We start from the raw sequence: 17,167 nt of genomic DNA on the forward strand, positions 1-17,167 counted from the left end.
CACATATACACGGGGTTATAGCATCTTATTTAGGAGCTGTGTCCCGAAGGCCTAACATAATTGAAAACTCAAATAATTCCAGGGCAGTGAGCCACAGGAATAAAAATTGAAGGCCAGGGTCACTCATGTTTGCCCTAATGTGCTTTTTAAATATTTTTTGGCTTCATTCCTTCCTGACATTTAGAATTTCATTCACCAGTTCTGCGAACTGGCCTTCGGAGCACAGTACCAGCCAAGGTTTCCAGCCCTACCCTCAGCCTCAGCAGTACTACTGGAGAATATCATTAGAGCTTCTAGAAAAATCTAAGGTATAATACCAAAGGGGAGGGGAAAAACAAGCTTTACCCTCCTCAGTCTGTGGCTGGGACGCTGGAAATTAAACTGACAAAGACAGATTAAGAAGAGGAAAACAAGAATTTATTAACACATGCAGTACAAATACAGGCAGAGGAAACTCATTGCCGGGTAGCTCAAAGGGGCGGTTAGGACTTGGGCTTACCTAGTGTCTAACAAGGAAATAAATTTTAGAGAAGTGACAAGAAAAGGAAAAGGAGTTGAGGCTTTTGGGGTGGCCAACTGTGGGAACAAGAAAATAAATTTTAGAGACATGACAAGGAAAGGAAAAGGAGTTGAGGCTTTTGGGGTGGCCACCTGTGGGAAGGTGAGTACATGGGTGAGACTAATGGAAGGTAAGTGTTGTGTTGATAAGCTTTGTTTGTGTTGATTCTGATAAAAGTCTCCAGTATTAAGATCCCTTTGCCCTTCATGGTACAAAAGAGTGGAGGGTGGAGAGTTTGGTGTCTGCTGTTTCTCACTCATCTTCAACTTAAAAGAATGCATATGCCAAAGTGGAATATTTTAGGGTGGTATGTTCTGATTCCCCACAAGTGCCATAACAACTACGCATACATAATGATCAAAAGCACTGTCAGCAATTCCACCGCAAATGCGCGGTCTCCTCGGGGTATTCCCATCTACCAGTTACTGAGAGGTTCCCCCAGGGCAAGAGTGGAAACACTACTGACAGGTCACTGGAAATGCAGCTCAAACTGTGTGGTCCTGACGGATTATTTTTTTTCTTTTTTTTTTTTTAATTTGGGAGATTTGCATTATTTCAAAGTTTGAACATAAAGAGAGATTTTACTAATATTTTTAGCCTGTGCTATTTTAAAATTGTAAAATTCAAATTTACATAAAACATATTCACACTGTAATTCCTATTGCAGTAAAATCTCTGAAGGAACTCTGATGAAGGTTGGGGTGAGGAGGGAGTTTCCCTGAGGAAACTGGGTTTGAGCTCAGATTGGAGTGGGAGGATGTCAGTAGTGAATTGGGCAGGAAGGTGGAGGGCACAGAGGACCACTCCTGGAGCAGGGGGAACAATGTGCATCTGGGCAGCAGGATGGATGGCAGGAGACTTGGTACCCTGAGGATGTTAAAGAGGCTCATGGGACCTGAATGCAGTTAGCTGGGGGGCCAGGGGGGCCTCGGATGAGCCCAGAGGGGAGGCAGGGTCCAGACAAGAGGTTGGTCTTGATCTTCTAATATAGAAAGAAACATCAGGAAAACTGATGAAAACTTTGAAATGGGCAAAAAAGATTCTGGGGTTATCTGATTTAATAGGACCTGAGCTGCCTTTGAGGTGTTGAAAACTCTCTTAAGTTTGGGATGGTAGATTTTATGTGTCAGCTTGACAGGCCATGGAGCACCCAGATAGCTGGTTAAACATTATTGCTGGGTGTGTTTATGAAAACATCTCCAGAAGAGGTTGGCATTTGAATCAGTAGACTGAGTAAAGCAGATTCCTTGCCAATGTGAGTGGGCCTTATCTAATCTACTGAGTGTCTGAAAAGAACAGAAAGTGGAGGACGGGTGAATTTGCTCTCTGCCTGACTGTTCAGCTGGGACATTGGTCATCTCCTGCCCTCAGACACTGGCATTCCTGGTTCTCAGATCTTTGGAGTCAAACTGGAACTTAGGCCATCGGTCCTTCAGTTCTCAGGGCTTCAGACTTGGACTGAACTACACCACCAGCTCTCCTGGGCCTCCGCCCTGCAGACAGAGGATCATGGGATTCTTCAGCCTCCATAACCACATGGGCCAATTTCTCATAATTAATTAACAAATAAATAAATAACCTATTGGTTCTGTTTCTGCCTAACACTGACTAATACAAAGTTGTAAGAAACTGACAGTAATATAAATGATTCTAGTCCGTAGAAACGCCGATGACCTTTGGCAAAAATGCAGTTGATTTTTGCCCTACAGATATTGACTAGTTTTGCATCTATTTGTAAATTTTTTAACACTCTTGACGGTACATAGATATGTGTCCCTTGAATTGTCCATTCAGTCTGTTGTAACGTCTTGCTGGTTCCCTCATTAATTAGTGAGTTAAATAAAATCTGGGTCACATGTTTCTTTTAGATTTGTATGAGAGCCGCGATTTTAGAGCTTTTAAAAGGAGCCCTCTGAGGAATTTAAGTGAATGAGTGGCATGATCTCTATGGAATATTTTTTAAATATTAAAAGTAATAGGTTGAATCATGAAAGTGTTACCAAGTCCAGGCTCATACCACTCACCACACAACAGGCCAATAAATCAGGGGATGAGGTGTTGGGGCAAGAATAGCGACTTTATTCAGAAAGGCAGCAGACTGAGATGAAGGTGGACTAGCGTCCCAAAGAACCATCTTCCCCGAGTTAGAATTCAGGCTGCTTTTGTACTAAAAGGGAGTGGGAGGTGGGGATGGTTGCTGCAGACTTCTTGAGAATCCTTTGTTCTTGCAGCTGTCCACATGGGTCTGGTCACAATGTTCCTATAAAGCTCCCACAAGACAAATGCTATTCTCTGTTCTGCAATTTTTATCTCTATATGAATGGGAAAGGGTTATACCTTTAAAGGTCAGAGCCTTGAGAATGGACTACCCTATATATTTCAGGCTATAGGCAAGATTCTATTAGTGATTAACTTGTAACAAAAGCAATAGAATACAAAGGTTAAAGAAACATATCCAATACACAGTCAGATACATTCTTCCCTGTTAGAAAAGTGCCCACATTTAACTGTTTTTCACTTACATAGACAGCAATTTCATATTAGGCTCAATCTACTATAAAGAAGAAAATAAAACCCATGTGAAAGTATCACCCCTAGATAAGCATTAGGAATTTTTAATGCATAGCTTCTGTTGTTTTCCTCATTATAAGTGATACATATTAACTATGGAAAAATTAGAAGATTCAGGTAAGCAGAAAAGGAGGAAAATTTTAAAAGATTTCTCTTAAGCCCAACATGCAAAGACAAGCAGTTAGTAGCATGGCATATATCTGTTTAAAAAATATTCTTATTTTATCTACTGTTTAGGAACCAGATTTTATTTACTTAATATATTGTAAGCCTCTGCCCCCAGTCAGTAAACACTCACATTATTTTTAATGGCTAAGCAAAATTCCATCAGAGGAAGGTGCATCACTTATCTAAGCATATTCCTGCTGTTGGGTGTCACATGACTGGCACATTTTATCACAGTGGTGAACATCAACATGGCTGGATCAGAGCATAAACACCTAGTGATTTCCCTAGGATCAGGTCTGAAAAATGCAATTTTTACTACGGAGACAGTAAAAAGTTCAGTGACTGCTAGGGGTGGGAGGATAAATAGGCAGAGAAGAGAGTATATTTAGGGCAGTGAAAATACTATGCATGATACTGTTAGGGGAAATGCATGTCATTATACGTTTGCCAAAACCCATAGAATGTACAACACCAAGAGTGAACTCTAAAGTACGCTATGGACTCTGAATGGTTGTGATGTTTCAATGCAGATTCACCAATTGCAACAAATGTTCCCCTCTGGTGAGGGATTGATAGCGGGGAGGCTCTACACAGAGGCTGGGGAGAGGTGCTGGGCAGGGGATATACCCTCTGAATCTGCTGCTTAATTCTGCTCTGAACCCAAAACTGCTCTAAAAGATAAAATGGGTTTTTCTCTCTTTTTTTTTTTTTTTAATGCAATCCCTGGGTCAGAAGACATGCACATCTCAGGAAGTCTGAAACATTCCGGATTAGCAAGAGGCTCTCCAAGATAATTATATTGCCCCTAGCAGCTAACGTCCAATGCAATCAACACTATCAGCTATTTTAATTTTTGTCAATTTGAATGGCAAAAAAAATACTTAAATGATTGTTGTTTTAATTACAAAAGGAATGTGTTGTCGATGTAGAAACTGTGGAAAATTCAGAAAAATACACAGAGGTCATTAAGCAGAACTCAAAACCTTGCGACCCAGGGAGACCCACCACCAAGTATTATAAAGCCTTCCGATCCTTTACGTGTGTGGATATGCACCTATGTGTCTAAGAGTGTGTATGTGTGTATGTCATGTATAATTTTTAACTTTGTATTGCATTATTATATATAATTTTACCCACAAAATTTGCATTTGTTCACTTCATCCTCTATACTGGGTTGAATAGTGTCCCCCTCAGAAGGCATGTCTACCCAGAACCTCAGAATGTGACCTTATTTGGATATAGGGCCCAGGTAGTTAGTTAAATTAAAGTGAGGTCGTACTGGATTACAGAAGGTGATAAATTCAATATAAATGGTGCCCTTATAAGCAGAGAGAAATTTGGACTCAGGGACATACACAGAGGGAAGATTATATGAAGACAAGGGGAGAAGGCCTTGTGATGACAGAGGCAGAGAGTGGAACGATGCAGCCACAAGCCAAGGAATGCCAAGGATTGCTGGCCAGGAGATGGAAGGGGCAAAGAAACATCCTCCCCTAGAGCCTTCAGAGGGAGTGTGGTCCTGCTGACACCTTGATGTCGGACTTCCAGCCTCCAGAACTATGCAACAATGAAGACATGTTGTTTTACGACACCAAATTTGTGGTACTTTAACAGTACAGGTAACAGTAGCCCTAGGAAACCAATATCCCCGCTTAACCAATGGCTTAAATGTGTTTCCATAAATTTATGTATTCTTATGAAATAATTTTGAGTGGCTAAAAAGTGTATGTTTTATGGATGTACCATCATTTACTTTATTAATTCTTTAATTACTAAACATTAAGTTGCATCTGTATTTTAACTGTTAGAAATCTTTTATTTGAACAAACATATGTACTTTCATGTATTACACAGTAGAATATGTTGATGTCTATACAATTTTATATCACTTTAAATTTAACTCTATTATAAGCATCGTTCTCTATCACTAAAAAAACATTCATGAGCATTGCTTTAATGGACTTATAATAATATGCTATATTATGATACATAATATCATTATAAACTATCATAACTGTGAGAATATCCAAGCCCCTAAACATTATGTTGTTTCCAGCTTTTCAGTATTGCAAGCAATACCGAGATGAATGTATTTATGCATGTAGAGGGCTGGTTTTTTTTTCTTTTATTTTGCATTTGGTACTCTATCTCACATTAGGCTCTTTTAATTAGAGTCATATGTCAAAACATTATTCACTTTAAAATTACTGATAGAGTTAAATTTGATTACAGAACTATGCCCGTTTACAATCCCACATGCAGTATCTGAGATGGCTTATTTCACCATGCCCTCAAAAGCATTGAAGATGACCATTTTTGTGAGTGTGGTTAACTGGGGTACAAAGTTCATAAATCCCTCTGTAAGTAGGAATTTGCAAAATACCATCTGTCCATTGCATTCCTCGATCACAAAATCTTAGGAGGAAAGTTGACTAGAATAATGTGTCCTTAAAGTTGCAAAAGCCATTTCACCCTCTCATGCAGGCATGTCTTTCAGTTATTTTTAACATCAACCATATCACTAGGGACATAATGAGAAATTTTGGCCCTGGACCATCAGCAGAAAATTCCCCCTCTATTTAAACCACCCCAATACTTAGTGCCTTAAAAGCCATCATTTATTTTTCAATCTGGGCAGGGCTCAGTGGAGATGGCCTGTCCTGCAACACACACTGTCAGCTGGGACACCTGGAGCTGGACCCACGTCCAAAGGGACTCCTTCACAAGGCTGGAAGTTTGCTCCTAATGGTGAGGGTCTTCACTCCTCTCCACATGGACCTCTCTGTGGCGCTGCTTGGGCTCCCTCATAGCATGGCAATTTGGTTCCAAGAGCAACTGTCCCATTGGACAGAATGTGGAAGCTGCTAGGCTTTGAAAGCCTGGACCTAGAAATTGTCAGTGTCACTATATTAGTTTTTTGTTACTGAGTAACGAACTCCCACAAATTTAGTGGCTTAAAACAATACGCATTTCCTATCTCACAGTTCTGTAAGTCAGAAGTCTGGGCAGGTTCAGCTGGGTTCTGGGTTATCCTGAGACTCTGGGAATGAATCCACTGCTAAGTTCATTAGTTTTGTGATCTGGACTCATTTGCTTGTGGTTGTAGGACTGAGGTCCCCATTTCCTTGCTGGGTGTCAGCCAAGGGCTACTCACTGCTCTTCAAGGTCACGTACATTCCTTGGCATGTGACTCCCTCCACCACCTAAGCCAGCAACGGTGCATCGGGCCTCCCTCTGCTTCCAACCTCTGACTTCCCCTGTGCAGCCAGCTGGAGAAGACTCTCTGCTTTTAAAAGGCCCATGTGGTTAGATGAGGCCCACTTGGATAATCTCCCTTCCAACCTATGATGCATCATAATCACAGGAGCGATGGCATAGCATACTCACAGCTTCCACCCACACTCAAAGGGGAGGAGGTGTACAAAGGTGGGGGTCATTGGGGGTCACAGAATTCTTCCAACCCCAGTCATCCCACTATATGCTATTGACCAAGAAGTCACAGAGTCCAGATTTGGGGAGACCCCTCAATGGAGGAGTGTCAAAGAATTTGGGGGTCATGTTTTAAAACCACACATCCTCAAATAATTTTGGCTTCAGGAGCAGATTGTGATAAAACACATTCCTGAAGGAATGGGAGGGGATGATCATGTGTCTACAAGTACATCCTTGTCAAGCAGCCTAGACCTCAGGTGTCAGGTGTCCTCCACGTGACAAGAAGCCCTGTGAGGTCAACCTGGCTTTGTCACTGGGCAGAGTAGTGCTTGTTGATGGATGAGTGGGCTTTAAAAATGTGCAAAATCTTTTAAAAGCAGTCATTAAATTGGAGGGCTTCTATTGGCACCCTGGCCCCAAGCCAGGAGTTCCCCTCTTAGGTACCATCCTGTTCACACACTGATACAGTTCACACACTAATGATTGTATGCAAAGCAAAATAAAAGTGGTCCTTGAAAGTGAACTTAGATTTTCAAAGACAAATAAATTATTTTTTAAATGAATTCCAGAGCATGGGAAAGCATAAATTGCCTTCGGAACATCATCATCTAAGTTCTTCTATTCTATTTTTATGGCGGAATTCTCATTTTAGGCATGTCAAAATGGCTTGACACATCACAGGTGCACGTGTCTGGGAAACGATCACATTGCCCCTTTTTTGGCAATCAGTGCTTGCACAGGGGCTCAGAGCTGCCTGGGAAATGATACTCCCTGGATGCTAACATGGGCTCTGGTAGTGGGATCTTTCTTGCTCCTGAGGGTGAGCGGTAAATTGACTTTGATTTCCGATAATGAACGTTTACCAAGCAAGCCACTATGGGTTGAATTGTGCCTCCCCCAAAAGAGGTCCACGCCTGCAGGGCCTCAGAATGTGACATCATTTGGAGATAAGGTCTTTACAGAGACGTCAAGTTGAAATGAGGTCGTTAGGATGGGCCCTAATCCAGCTTGGCGGGTGTCCTCACAGAAAGGAGAAACTTGGACGGAAAGACAGACATATACAGAGAGAAGACAAGGGGAAGAGACACAGGGAGAAGGCCATGTGAAGACAGAGTCAGGGATTGAAATGACGCTGCCATCAACCATGGAAAGTCTGGGGCTACCAGAAGCTAGGAGAGGCCAGGAAGGATGCCCCCCTACAGGCTTGAGAGGGACCACGGGCCTGCAGACAACCTGATTTCTTACTCTGACCTCCAGGACTAACATAACACATTTCCATGCTTCTAAGCCGCTCAGGGTGTGGCTCTTTGTCTTGGCAGCCCAGGACACATACACCAGGGCTTGCGGAAGTCACTGTTTATCCAGTGGCCACCAGTCGCTGAAAATTCTCCTGTCCAGTGGACTTCTCTGGTCTCATTTCTCTCACGTCCCCACTCTACTTAAGTCACCTGATGTATTTCCTTCAAAAGTGGAAGTCGGGGTCAGTGGTTTGTTTGGGGATTTTTTATAGCATCCCAAGGAGCTCTGCATCTCAAGTCTTGAACTAGCTTCATATTACTTTCTCTTCACCTCTTTTTCTTTTTTAAAAAACATTTTTTGGCCATGCCACACAGCTTGTGGAATCTTAGTTCCCTGATTAGGGACTGGGCCCGCATCCTTGGCAGGAAAAGCACAGAGTCCTAACCACTGGGCTGCCAGGGAATTCCCTGCCTCTTTATTACTTTGTTTGTTTATTTTGTGTATTCTCCCAGCCAGGACCTGTTGGCTGATCTTACTTGGATATCTACTCTCTCCATTTGTTGTGTTCTTCCCATTCCATGGACCACATTGGCTGTGTCTACCTGCTAGCAAAACTTTACCTTTGTGGTCTCCCTCTTCTGGATTTAGGAACCACGATGTGTTCACCTTTCTGTTCCCAGCAAGGCTTGATACAGTGTCAAGCCCAAAGGGTGCCCCACGCACAGCTACTGGCAAGGCCCAACATCCACGGCAGAGAGAGTAGGCAGAAGGAATCTGAGCCCTCGCGGACTCTGAAGAGCCAGACTGCCTCATACGTAGAGAAATAAATGTCTACCATGTTGAAACCACTGCTATTTTGGTCTCTATAGCAGCCAAACTTATACACCAACTAATACAAGAGGATTCATAGATAAAAGCTAGAGACTGTAAGGAAAATTCAAGATTTACTGGCCAAGGTTTTGGTCCTAGATGGTTAGAAAGACCAATGATTTGCGGTCATAAATGGTGCAAGTTACTTAACCTTACCAGACTCAGTTTTTCTTCTGTAAAATAGTGATACTAATATCTAGCACATGGGCTTGCATTGGATTAAATTTGATATGTCTGTAAAGTGCCAGGCACATAATAGATGGCCAGCAATGGGCAAGTATCATTATAATTAAATATTTCAAAAAAAAAAGGAAAAAAGGAGTTTATGCATAAACTTAACTCTATTAGACACTAGTGTAACCTTCTTTACACAGCATAGGGGTTTCTTGGCCTGGGTTTCTAAAAAAGAAGATCCTGAGAAAAAAAGCATTTGTGAGCAGGTAGTTTATTTGGAAGGTGATTCCAGGGCAAGAGAGAGGAAATGAAAAGAACCAGTGTGTTAGTTTTCTAGGGCTGCTGTAACCACACACTGGGGGCTTGGAACAGTGGAAATCTATTCTCTCCCAGTTCTGGAGCCGGAAGTCTGAGATCAAGTTGTCGGCAGGGCGGTGCAACCACTGAAACCCATAGAAGAGACTCTTGATTCTTCCTCCTGGTTTCTGGTGTTTGCTGTCAATCCTTGGTGCTCCTGTGCGTGTGGCGGCATCACTCCAATTCCTGCCTCTGTTGTCACATGGCCTTCTCTCCCCACATCTTCATTTCATCTTCTGATAAAGACACCAGACATGTTAGGTTGGACCCACCCCAATCTAGTATGACTTGTCTTAACTTGATTACATCTGCAAAGACCCTATTTCCAAATAAACCCACATTCACAGGTACCATAGGTTGAGCCTTAAGCATTCTTTTTGATGGGGACACAATTCCACAATTCAACCTACAACAGTGAGATGGAGAAGGAGGAAGCCACAGTCTTTTCTTTTAACATCTTTATTGGAGTATAATTGCTTTACAATGGTGTGTTAGTTTCTGCTTTATAACATAGTGAATCAGCTATACATATACATATATCCACATATCTCCTCCCTCTTGCGTCTCCCTCCCACCCTCCCTATCCCACCCCTCAGTGTGGTCACAAAGCACTGAGCTGATCTCCCTGTGCTATGTGGCTGCTTCCCACTAGCTATTTTACATTTGGTAGTGTATATACGTCCATGCCACTCTCTCATTCAATCCCAGCTTACCCTTCCCCCTCCCCGTGTCCTCAAGTTCACTCTCTACATTTCCGTCTTTATTCCTGTCCTGCCCCTAGGTTCTTCAGAACAGTTTTTCTTTTGTTTTTTTTTTGTTTTTTATTTTAGATTCCATATATATGTGTTAGCATACGGTATTTGTTTTTCTCTTTCTGACTTACTTAACTCTGTATGACAGTCTCTAGGTCCATCCACCTCACTACAAATAACTCAATTTCGTTTCTTTTTATGGCTGAGTAATATTACATTGTATGTATGTGCCAAATCTCCTTTATCCCTTCATCTTTTGATGGACACTTAGGTTGCTCTCCTGTCCTGGCTATTGTAAATAGAGCTGCAGTGAACATTGTGGTACATGACTATTTTTGCATTATGGTTTTCTCAGGGTATATGTCCAGTAGTGGGATTCCTGGGTTATATGGTAGTTCTATTTGTAGTTTTTTAAGGAACCTCCATACTGTTCTCCATATTGGCTGCATCAATTTACATTCACACCAACAGTACGAGAGGGTTCCCTTTTCTCCATACCCTCTCCAACATTAATTGTAGATTTTTTGATGATGGCCATTCTACTGGTGTGAGATGATACCTCATCGTAGTTTTGATTTGCATTTCTCTAATGATTAGTGATGTTGAACATCCTTTCATGTGTTTGTTGGCAATCTCTATATCTTTTTTGGAGAAATATCTATTTAGGTCTTCTGCCCATTTTTGGATTGGCTTCTTTGTTTTTTTGATATTGAGCTGCATGAGCTGCTTGTAAATTTTGGAGATTAATCCTTTGTCAGTTGCTTCATTTGCAAATATGTTCTCCCATTCTGAGGGCTGTCTTTTCATCTTGTTTATGGTTTCCTTTGCTGTGCAAAAGCTTTGAAGTTTCATTAGGTCCCATTTGTTAATTTTTGTTTCTATTTCCATTTCTCTAGGAGGTGGGTCAAAAAGGATCTTGCTGTGATTTATGTCATAGAGTATTCTGCCTAAGTTTTCCTCTAAGAGTTTTATAGTGTCTGGCCTTACGTTTAGGTCTTTAATCTATTTTGAGTTTATATTTGTGTATGGAGTTAGGGAGTGTTCTAATTTCATTCTTTCACATGTAGCTGTCCAGTTTTCCCAGCACCACTTGTGGAAGAGGCTGTCTTTTCTCAATTGTATATTCTTGCCTCCTTTATCAAAGATAAGGTGACCATATGTGCATGGGTTTATCTCTGGGCTTTCTATCCTGTTCCATTGATCTATCTTTCTGTTTTTGTGCCAGTACCATACTGTCTTGATTACTGTAGCTTTGTAGTATAGTCTGAAGTGTGGGAGCCTGATTCCTCCAGCTCTGTTTTTCTTTCTCAAGTTTGCTTTGGCTATTCGGGGTCTTTTGTGTTTCCATACAAATTGTGAATTTTTTTTGTTCTAGTTCTGTGAAAAATGCCATTGGTAGTTTGATATGGATTACATTGAGTCTGCAGATTGCTGTGGGTAGTATAGTCATTTTCACATGTTGATTCTTCCAATCCAAGAACATAGTATATCTCTCCATCTGTTTGTATCATCTTTAATTTCTTTCATCAGTATCTTATAGTTTTCTGCATACAGGTCTTTTGTTTCTTTAAGTAGGTTTATTTCTAGGTATTTTATTTTTTTGTTGCAATGGTAAATGGGAGTGTTTCCTTAATTTCCCTTTCAGATTTTTCATCATTATTGTATAGGAATGCCAGAGATTTCTGTGCATTAATTTTGTATCCTGCTACTTTACCAAATTCGTTGATTAGCTCTAGTAGTAGTCTGGTAGCATCTTTAGGATTCTCTATATGTAGTATCATGTCATCTGCAAACAGTGGCAGTTTTACTTCTTCTTTTCTGATTTGGATTCCCTTTATTTCTTTTTCTTCTCTAATTACTGTGACTAAAATTTCCAAAACTATATTAAATAATAGTGCTGAGGGTGGACAACCTTGTCTTGTTCCTGATTTTAGAGGAAAAGGTTTTAGTTTTTCACCATTGAGAATGATGTTGGCTGTGGGTTTGTCATATATCGCCTTTATTATGTTGAGGTAAGTTCCTCTATGCCTACTTTCTGGAGGGCTTTACCATAAATGGGTGTTGAACTTTGTCGTAAGCTTTTTCTGCAACTATTGAGATGGTCATGTGGTTTTTCTCCTTCAATTTGTTAATATGGTTTATCACATTAATTCATTTGCATATACTGAAGAATCCTTGCATTCCTGGGATAAACCCCACTTGATCATGGTGTATCACCCTTTTAGTGTGCTGTTGAATTCTGTTTGCTAGTATTTTGTTGAGGATTTTTGCATCTATGTTCATCAGTGATATTGGCCTGTAGTTTTCTTTCTTTGTGACATCTTTGTCTGGTTTTGGTATCAGGGTGATGGTGGCCTCATAGAGTGAGTTTGGGAGTGTTCCTCCCTCTGCTATATTTTGGAAGAGTTTGAGAAGGTAGGTTTTAGCTCTTCTCTAAATGTTTGATAGAATTTGCCTGTGAAGCCATCTGGTCCTGAGCTTTTGTTTGTTGGAAGATTTTTAATGACAATTTCAATTTCAGTGCCTGTGATAGGTCAGTTTATATTTTCTATTTCTTCCTGGTTCAGTCTTGGAAGGTTGTGCTTTTCTAAGAATTTGTCCACTTCTTCCAGGTTCTCCGTTTTATTGGCATAGAGTTGCTTGTAGTAATCTCTCATGATCCTTCGTATTTCTTCAGTGTCAGTTGTTACTTCTCCTTTTCATTTCTAATTCTATTAATTTGAGTCTTCTCCCTTTTTTTCTTGATGAGTCTGGCTAATGGTTTATCAATTTTGTTTATCTTCTCAAAGAGCCAGCTTTTAGTTTTATTGATCTTTGCTATTGTTTCCTTCATTTCTTTTTCATTTATTTCTGATCTGATCTATATGATTTCTTTCCTTCTGTTAACTTTGGGGTTTTTTTGTTCTTCTTTCTCTAATTGCTTTAGGTGTAAGGTTAGGTTGTTTATTTGAGATGTTGCTTGTTTCTTGAGGTAGGATTGTAATGCTATAAACTTCCCTCTTAGAAATGCTTTTGCTGTGTCACATGGGTTTTGGGTCGTCGTATTTTCATTGTCATTTTTTTCTAGGTATATTTTGATTTCCTCTTTGATTTCTTCAGTGATCACTTCGTTATCAAGTAGTGTATTGTTTAGCCTCAATGTGTTTGTATTTTTTACAGATCGTTTCCTGTAATTGATATCTAGTCTCATAGCATTGTGGTAGGAAAAGATACTTGATACAATTTTCTTAAATTTACCAAGGCTTGATTTGTGACCTAAGATATGATCTAGCCTGGTGAATGTTCCATGAGCACTTGTGAAGAATGTGTATTCTGTTGTTTTGGGATGGAATGTACTATAAATATCAATTAAGCCCATCTTTTTTAATGTATCATTTAAAGCTTGTGTTTCCTTATTTAATTTCATTTGGGATGATCTGCCCATTGGTGAAAGTGGGGTGTTAAAGTCCCCTACTATGAATGTGTTACTGTCAATTTCCCCTTTTATGGCTGTTAGCATTTATCTTATGTATTGAGGTGCTCCTATGTTGGGTGCATAAATATTTACAATTGTTATATCTTCTTCTTGGATTGATCCCTTGATCATTATGTAGTGTCCTTCTTTGTCTCTTGTAATAGTCTTTATTTGAAAGTCTATTTTGTCTGATATGAGAATTGCTACTCCAGCTTTCTTTTGATTTCCCTTTGCATGGAATATCTTTTTCCATCCCCTCACTTTCAGTCTGTATGTGTCCCTAGGTCTGAAGTGGGTCTCTTGTAGACAGCATATATATGGGTCTTGTTTTTACAGCATTCAGCCAGTCTATGTCTTTTGGTGGGAGCATTTACTCCACTTACATTTAAGGTAATTATTGATGTGTATGTTCCTATTCCCATTTTCTTAATTGTTTTTGGTTTGTTATTGTAGATCTTTTCCTTCTTTTGTGTTTCCTGCCTAGAGAAGTTCCTTTAGCATTTGTTATAAAGCTGGTTTTGTGGTGCTGAAGTCTCTTAGCTTTTGCTTGTCTGTAAATGCTTTAATTTCTCTGTCAAATCTGAATGAGATCGTTGCTGGGTAGAGTAATCTTAGTAGTAGGTTTTTGCCTTTCATCACTTTAAATATGTCCTGCCACTCTGTTCTGGCTTGCAGAGTTTCTGCTGAAAGATCAGCTGTTAACCTTATGGGGATTCCCTCATATGTTATTTGTTGTTTTTCCCTTGCTGCTTTTAATATTTTTCCTTTGTATTTAATTTTTGATAGTTTGATTAATATGTGTCTTGGTGTGTTTCTCTTTGTATTTACCCTGTATTGAACTCTCTGCGCTTCCTGGACTTGAGTGACTATTTCCTTTCTCACATTAGGGAAGTTTTCAACTCTAATCTCTTCAAATATTTCCTCAGTCCCTTTCTTTTTCTCTTCTTCTGGACCCCTATAATTCAAATGTTGGTGCGTTTCATGTTGTCCCAGAGGTCTCTGAGACTGTCCTCAATTCTTTTCATTCTTTATTCTTTATTCTGTTCTGCAGTAGTTATTTCCATTATTTTATCTTCCAGGTCACTTATCCGTTCTTCTCCCTCAGTTATTTTGCTATTGATTCTTTCTAGAGAATTTTAAATTTCATTTATTGTGTTATTCACCATTGTTTGTTTGCTCTTTAGTTCTTCTAGGTCCTTGTTAAACATTTCTTGTATTTTCTCCATTCTATTTCTCTATTCTATTTGGATCATCTTTACTATCATTTTTCTGAATTCTTTTTCAGGTAGACTGCCTATTTCCTCTTCATTTGTTTGGTCTGGTGGGTTTTTACCTTGCTCCTTCATCTGCTGCGTGTTTATCTGTCTTCTTATATTTCTTACCTTACTGTGTTTAGGGTCTCCTTTTCACAGGCTGCAGGTTCGTAATTCCTGTTGTTTTTGGTGTCTGCCCCCAGTGTCTAAGGTTGGTTCAGTGGGTTGTGTAGGCTTCCTGGTGGAGGAAACTAGTGCCTGTGTTCTGGTTGATGGAGCTGGATCTTGTCTTTCTGGTGGGCAGGACCACGTCCGGTGGTGTGTTTTACAGTGTCTGTGACCTTATTATGATTTTAAGCAGCCTCTTTACTAATGGTTGGGGTTTGTGTTCCTGTCTTAGTAGTTGTTTGGCATAGGGTGTCCAGCACTGTAGCTTGCTGGTCGTTGAGTGGAGCTGGGTCTTAGCATTGAGGTGGAGATCTCTGGGAGAGCTTTCACCTTTTGATATTACATGGCGCTGGGAGATTTCTGGTGGACCAATGTCCTGAACTCGGCTCTCCCACCTCAGAGGCACAGGCCTGACACCTGGCTGGAGCACCAAGACCCTGTCAGCAACACAGCCAGGTACGTGGGGAGTTTCTTGCCTTTGGGAAGTCTGAGGTCTTCTGCCAGTGTTCAGTAGGTGTTCTTGGAAGAAACAGTCTTATCAAGGAGACCACTGTGGATCATAGTACTCCATCACATTTGGACCTCCTGAGAAGTGTACACACTGCCTCCAGAACCATTCACCTAAGGACAGGAGGAGCGAGCACTTCCTGCCAGCCTCTGCCCCCGCAGGTAGAGTATCTTCTCCAAGGACATAACTCCCCACGTTGAGCTCCCCCAAGTCACAGCATCCAAGGAGCCCCGGAGTAGAAAGTAAAAACCTGAAAGACATGCTTAATGTAAGCCGTTATCAGCATGAAGTGACTTGAACACAGAGCAGAAATTCAGTCCCGGCCCCTGCTGAAATCAGAGGCCAGGCCAAGAGGACACGAGTCAGAGTGTCACATGTCTGCTGGACACCCCTCGCACCTCTCAGATTGCTCTTTTTCTATGTTAATTCCACTCAATCTTCAAGTCTGTGACAAGCCACAATCTCTATAGATGACTCCATAGAGAAGGTGTGGGTGAGTAAGCAACCTGCAGCTAACCAGGGACCGTGATTGAAATGTGTCATCCCCATTCTTCCACCGCTGGCTCTCCATTTCCCTCATGCTCCATCAGCTCTTCCACTGGTCCAGGCTGCTTGCCTAAGTGCTGTCCAGTCATCGCTATCACCAGATGGGGGAGCACCAAGAGAAGCCCAGACAACCTCCAAGTCCCAGGCATCCTCCCCTGTTTCAGTTGCATGGCAGCAACCATAGCCCCGGTGGTAACCGAGGTTAATGATCTTAGCTGGAAGAGTATATTCTTTCTTTGCCTACTAGTCCATCCACAGGGGAGGCCCAAAAGACGGGGTGATGTCATATTCAGGTGCAATGGAATCTTTACTGTGAACCTGAGTGGAAGCCCCCAAACTCTAACCCCAGGAACCAGAATCTCTAATCCTATAGAATGTAATTTTTCTGGCAAAATCTACTGGGAGTGACAGTGAGGGCAGCTGATTCCACTTCCAAGATTTGCTTTCCAGACCTGCAGATTCTGACCGTTAGAAGCCAAGCACCAGATGTTAGCTGTTGGTTCAGCATCACATTGGCTATTGTTGCAGCACCATATGTTTGCCGCCCCAGAGGACGTGTCCGACTCCAGGGGACATCAGCTCTGAGCTGGCACAGTTTCTGAGCCTTTAATGGCCTTTTTTTGTTGTTGATTTAGGCTGATTGCTTCCAGGCTATGTAGTACATGGTAGAGATAATGGATTATATGGTCATGTACTCATGACACACTTCTTTGTCCATAAAATGGGTCCTTGGTTTGAGCTGATGTCATGCAGATCCAATTTGATAAATCATTCATCCTGAGGCCCTCTGATGGTGGTGCTGGCAGGACAGGAGCAGGAAAGGCAAACTTATATTAGGAGCAGATGTCAATTCCAGTAAGGATAAATTCCTCCTGCTGTAACTGAAGGACTCCGATGTTATCAACTTGCTAACAAATGACTGGTGGCTTCCTTGACAAGTACATCCTTGTCAAGCAGCCTAGACCTCAGGTGTCAGGTGTCCTCCACGTGACAAGAAGCTCTGTGAGGTCAACCTGGCTTTGTCACTGGGCAGAGTAGTGCTTGTTGATGGATGAGTGGGCTTTAAAAATGTGCAAAATCTTTTAAAAGCAGTCATTAAATTGGAGGGCTTCTATT

This window comes from Aethalodelphis obliquidens, unplaced genomic scaffold (genome assembly GCF_003676395.1).
Source record: "Aethalodelphis obliquidens isolate GAN/ISIS:26980383/991018 unplaced genomic scaffold, ASM367639v1 scaffold1, whole genome shotgun sequence".
In the NCBI taxonomy this organism is placed as follows: Eukaryota; Metazoa; Chordata; class Mammalia; order Artiodactyla; family Delphinidae; genus Aethalodelphis; species Aethalodelphis obliquidens.